We start from the raw sequence: 6630 nt of genomic DNA on the forward strand, positions 1-6630 counted from the left end.
GAGCCAGTTGCACCCTCTGGGTTCTCACCTGCGTATGCAAACAGAGATCACAAACAGAGGGGTCATGATTTGGCCCAAAGCAACCAATGCATCAATTGTGGGGGTCCATGACTGAAATCAAGCGCCTATACTTGGCGCACTGCTTGAAGTCACTGGAGGGTGGTCTTAGACATAGAAAAAAGAATCTCAGCTAAATTAAACTTCAATCTTGGGCTGCGAAAAGGGAGGTGTTCAAACTGAGGTCAGGGCTGCGGCCTAACTGTGCAGCCACTGATGAAAGATAAAGGAAACCTAAAAATGCCAAAAAGAAACTAAAAAAAAAAAATTAACAGGATGGGAGAACTTGTAACTAAAAGAAAAAATTAAGAGAAAAAGAAAACAAAACCCACACGGGAAGGCACTCAGTAAATCAACAGCACAGCGTGATGGAGATATCACAAAGCATGTCCTCTCAGCTACACATAAAAACGGAGGACCCATGCTCCTGCGTTGGGCAGGAAGGCACCAGCACATGCGCAATGAGACACTACTAGAAAATTCTACACTGTAAGCTAGTCAGCGTTTCCACCAGGCTCCGTCAGGGTGATGTCACGCACATATGAGAATAGAGAATTCACTATTGGTATGATCTGCAGATATCCACCCAAAAACACCTGCTTATTTCTTTTCTGCAAAAATGTTGAGATGACTGTGAATTAATTTAAGTTCACATCTGATGCAATTGACAACTTTACACAGATGTTGACTGTGATGGCAACAATCAACATTTTGTTCAGTGTCCAATGTTCCCAATATTCCCAAAGAGATGAATACCACATGTCCTTTTGATACTTGTTTGCTTGGCCTTGCAAAGTCTAATATGGCCATTACTAGCTCTTCACTTCAGAATATGTTCTTCCATCAAACATGCTAGTTAGTATTCAGCCAGCATCTTTGGATATGACTGACCCAATTAGTTATTATCCAGTTCAGAACTTGCCTTTTCTGGCAGAATAGATAGTGTTGCAGCAATTAAATGATTTAATTTACCAATATAATACTTTGAATGAGTGTCAGTATTGTTTTTGTTCTGGATACATGATGGGTATGCTTGTGTTAGTATTGAATGCGGTGGATATGTCCAAAGAGCGAAGATACTTACCTGTAGCAGGTATTCTCCGAAGACAGCAAGACATTAATTTTCACGTGTGGGTGACGTCATCCATGTTGCTTAGTGCAGAGCGTAAATAAAAGATAATACGCTTTAAGAGCACGCACTGTGTCCCCACCACACATTCCTTCCCGCTTGTCATGAGAGCTAGGGACCAGTAGTAGTACAATAACATAGCATAGAATCAACTTCAAAGGGATGCTCTCATTGGGCAACCTGGTGGTCTTTGATGTCAATGCAGGGCACGACCGAGATGGACTATGTGAAGAACCCACTGGTCGGAGGTTACAAGGGGGCACCTGTCTTGTAAAAAAATTCACCCCCCCCCCTCCAAACTAGGAGACCATCTGGAATGGTCATTTTTACTGCAGCTATGCTCTGCTGGAGCCAATCAAAAGCTCAATCCTGGCTTCAACTGGGGCGCTGGCTTGGCCTTGGGTGTACACTGTTGACGAGAACGAGCAAGCTGGGATAGAGCCTGCTGAGGCTGGCATGAAGGAGCATACCTATGCCTTGGAGTAGTAGGGACCCTCTTTGACTTCCCCAAAAACCTCCTGGATGAGGAGAGTGGAGAAGGCGCTTGGTGGAAGAGAGTAGCAATGATGTCAGTGAGTTTCTTGATGAAGTCAGCAATCTCCTCCATCCTCTCTTCAAAAAGGTCACTTCCCCCGGCACGTAGCTGTTACGCTCTGCTACACTTCTCCAGGATGGGTCGGTTTCTGTTTCCTAACCCGGCAGTCGTCATCCGGCTTGGAGCAAGAGCAGCAGCCATCTTGGCTAGCTCAGGAGGGGGCAGCCATCTTGTTTAAACGAGAACAGGAAGGAACTCCATATCTGATCGTGGGAGGATCTCCTATGGGGGCTGCCATGTTGGATGCACCTGAGTTTGGTTTGCTCTGATTGCTTCACTATTTAAAGCACTGCCTCCAGGCCTTCTGTGCTTCGGCCTCAATTGTTTGAGGAGTTGCTGTCGGAGTGCTGTTCGCCGGCTATCTTCTGTTCCTGATATCCTGTGTACCGGACCTTGGCTAGTTCTTGGATTCCGCTTGTTTGCTGCCTGCCTTGACCCTGGACTGATTTTTGACTATTCTTGCCTATTCGGAGTTCTGGTGCTGGACTGTGTCTGTATTCGTGCCATCCTGATCAGCGGCTGTGCAACCCCGCTGGTTCCAGAAGTCCTGGTGGCCACCTGCAGCTGAGGGCTCAACTCTCGGTGTACGGTGGTCGCTTCCCAGGTGAAGCTAGGGGTTGTCTGGCTGCCTGACCGAGTACGGCACCTCTCCATCTTCGCCGTGCTCAGTCGGGGCACAAGAGCTCACACATCTCCAGTCATAACAGTAGCATCTGCCAGTCTCTGCTGAACCATAGGGTCCAAAATAGAGACATGCAGCTATGAGAGTCTGTGTATCATTATATTTTGGGCAGAGATTCGAGACACCACATCAAAAATATCTTAAGAGCCCCGGCAAAGAAATCACGACATGCCTTTTGCTGTTTCACCAGTTGGCGAAGAGATGGTCTACTCCAGTGGGAGAGAGTCTATCAAATCAGACATACTGTGCGCCAGGTTCTGCAAATAGAGATGTTCATTTAGAACTGGTAACATTGTATTTGGAAATTGAGCATAAGAGGCCTAAAACGTCTTCCACCCAAAAGAATCTAGGGTTCTAGCTTTCTGCTCGGGGCGCTGAAGCATAGTCTCTAGAACTCCTGGCTCTCTTGAGCGCAAATTCCACTACCAAGGAATGAGGAGGAATCTGAGGCTTGCCAAACCCTGGGAAACTCTGGATCTGATACATGGTGTCAATCTTCTTGAGTAGGACAGGGACCAAAAGACAGGAGTCCCAGTTCTTCAGCTGCACATCTTTCAGAATCTGGAGGAGAGGGACCATCAAAGCCTCTCTAGGAGGAGATTTGTAGTACAGGACCTCGAACATCTCAGCCCTGGGTTCATCCACTAAATGAATGGCAGCCACTATTTCCCTGACAAAACTGGGGAAGGAAAGGCAGGTGGAGACCTTTCTTTCCTCTGGAGGAGAGAGATCAGATGGGATACCATAGGATTCCTCCTCCTCTGAGAAGTACCATGGATCATCATCAGACTCCCATGAGCACTCCTCATTGGTGTCGATAAAGAACTCCTCATGGGAGGGCCGAGACAAAGCCTGCCTCGATAAAAAGGAACCACATCTCTGAGAGTGGCAACGAGGTGTCGGCTCCCTCCTAGACTCTGGCAAAGCTTCCTCCAGCAACATCGAGGAGGTGCCAGCATAGGCGGCTGTCAAGACTGGTGCCACATGTGACACCAGTGTTGGAGACTTCACCAAAGGCTGAGGGTTTTACAGGACAGCAGCAAAAGGCTGGTGCAAGCACCCCAGACGTTGATATACACTGTTGTAAAATCCTTGCCAAGTGCTCACGAAGCACGGCCTGGATATGCTCAAGAGAGACCATCAGAAAAGGCTGGGGTGTCGGCTCAGAGACAGACTGCTAAACTGCAGGGGTCAAAATGGATGCCTGGTCCTGGCTGTGTGGAAACCCGCACATCAGAACGTCCTGTATGGAGGGGAGCAATCCTCCTGGCGCCAATGGTTGTTGGGGACCAAATCCCTCAGTACCCCAGAGCTCCTGGCACTGTACAAAGAGGGGGATTGATATCAGTCCTTCTTGGCCTTTGCCCGATGCTGGTTGTCGATCCCGAGGTTTCAGACTGGGCTCAAAAAAGCTTTTTCTCTTTGAGCCTTTTCTTTTCTTCATATGAAGGCAATGAATACAGTTGGAAGTGGTAATGTTTAGGCCCCAAACACTGAAGATACCAGGAATGAGCATCTTTGCCAGAGATGGTCTTATTGCACTGGCTACAGCGCTTAAAGCCACTAGGAACTTTTGAGGACATGGAATGAAAAACAGCTGTGGCCAAATCACATGGCTCAATGGTGCCTGGGTCAAGCACCAGAAAAATAGAGGGACAAATGCCTGACTAGAGCTCAGGCCTTACTGAGTGCAGCAAAATAAAAGAAAATGTAAAAGTGGGGAAAACCGAACTAAAGGCAATAAAGGAAGGGAGAAGGAAATTTCCTAAGAAAAATAGAACAAAAATCAGGGAAAAACTCCAAAGGGAAGGCACAAACAAACAAACAAACCCCTCTAAAAAGTAACTCGCGCACCAGATGCTGTGAGGAATGCTGGACAATGCGTTCTCTCCTCTTGGCGGATAAAGAAAGACCACTGGTCCCGCATTCTCACAGGCGGGAAGGCACTGGGGAAGTGCGGTGGGGATGTTGTGTGTGCTGTTAAAGCTGTATTAGTTTTACTGAAGCTCTGCACCAGGCGAAGTGGATAACATCACCCACATATGAGAATATGTCCTGCATGTCCTTGGAGAAATATCTTTCTACATACTTTGTAGACTTATTAGAAAATAGGTCAGAGGGTTCTCTCCTGGTTTTCTGCAAATTCACATCAATCTTTTTTATTTCTTACAAAATATAAAATCTTTCTGCGATATTTGTAACTATACTTTTTTATCCTGCTGTTACCAGTTGGGCAGAATACGAAAAGTCTACTGCTGAAACAAATGGACAAGTGAATAGAACCTAAGCCGGGTGGGATATATCCAGGAAACAGTTATCTGGGCCAACCCTTGGCTTACATAGCATTGCACAAAAGCCAAGTGTTTTCAAAAGAGTATGCTCTTTGAAGTGGCCTATTGGAAAGATGCGTGGAGTGCACACAGCACTGGAACACCTGGAACAAATGCCATATGAAACAGAATGGCACAGCAAAACATCCTTAACCTCCTCAAAGACTGGAGGTCAGACTGCAAAAAAAAAAAAAAAAAATACAGCACCCAGAACAATACCCCAGTCACTCTGCCTAAGTTCTGGCCCTAAGTACACAAGCAAGGGTAGGAAACTGAGCCTTATGGATCATACATCTATTTCAGGATATAAGGTAAAATTAGTCCTTACCTGCTAATTTTCTTTCCATTAGTCCTAACAGATCAATCAGAGATGAGTGAGTTATGTCCCTTCTACCAGCAGGTGGAGATAGAGAGAACTTCAGAGGTTTTCTACGTGTGGTCATGTGCAGCCACCTTAACCTCAGTACTGTCGACACCAAAGAAGTGGAAGGAGGAGGAGAAAATCCAACATGTAAGCTCTCTCCTGCCTCTAGGGTCTCCCTAAACCGCTCCCATGGGAGGAAAACAGCCAAAGTGGAGAACTGTAGCTGTCTTTCTTTTCATGTTCTTTTTAACAAAATCTAAATGAAGGAATCTGATGGAGCCAAAACAACCCCCCCCCCCCCCAGTCAAGATCAACAAAGGGCAAGCCTCTGGATTGATCTGTTGGGACTAATGGAAAGATGATCAGGTAAGGACTAATTTTACCTTTCACAGCATCCCACAGATCAATCCATAGATGAGTGGGATGTAGCAAAGTAGTTCACAACTAGGGCAGAACACCACACACCTTTACCCCTCAGGCTAGTTAGCACCAGCCAACAACCATAGGTGCTGTCGTGAGGGAAGAGGTAGCAGCCAACGTCGAGTGGCCCATTGCTGTCACAGAATAAAGTGCAAATCTGGGACAGAAAGAGCGAAAAAAAAAAAATAGGGAGAGTCCAACCAGGCCATCCATGGGAGAAACCCTTAGAAGGCCGGAGAGCACCGCACTGTTCCCAACATGTAGTCTGACATGAGAACCCATCACCTGCATGGAAACCTATAAGGCACCCATGTTCATGGTGGAGCAGGGCTAGAACCAAAGAACAGCAAAAGTTCGAAGCGAGGGAACATGTCCAGCTACCTCTGCAGCGTACAAGAAAACAGCCCACAAAGGCAATCAGGAACAAGAGAGAGACAGATGCCCCAAGTGGCATCTGAATATGGCGAGCACCTGTCCGGACCACCTGGAGCAACCACAGGGCGAGCAGAACTCCCCAGGTTAAACTGGGATCCCAACAAACTGAAAAGAAACCAGGAACTCGGAGAAAATGCCGAGATGCAACCAGGAACCAAGAGCACAGATCAAAGCCTAGATCTGACCCATCACCAGGAAAAAAGAAAAATATCTCCCGAAGACATCCGCTGCCCGCACTACATAGGATATGCAGAGACCGAAGCCAATGAGATGGATGTGTCCCCGGCAAGAGCCCACCGTAAGGCTGCTGCAAACGCTGCTGGCTAGCTCCGAAGGAAAACGGGCCAGACCATACCAGCATAAGGAAAGACAGACAGAATCGGAGCATATCTCAAAGAGCAACCGAGCCAGCCCCCAAGAGCGGGCCCCATGGACAGAGCCGTAACCAGTCAAGTGAACATGCTAGTGGACAAGGGCTGTGGTCAAATTCAGGGAGGAAAATGCTGCAACCAGGTAAGCGAACCCAGTAGCAACCAGGGGGGCGCGGCAGTATCTTGGGAAGGGAAAGCCAGCCAGAACCGAAGATACCGGAATCGGGCAATACCCGATGGCCGATAA

Source organism: Microcaecilia unicolor, chromosome 1 (assembly GCF_901765095.1).
Source record: "Microcaecilia unicolor chromosome 1, aMicUni1.1, whole genome shotgun sequence".
Classification (NCBI taxonomy): domain Eukaryota; kingdom Metazoa; phylum Chordata; class Amphibia; order Gymnophiona; family Siphonopidae; genus Microcaecilia; species Microcaecilia unicolor.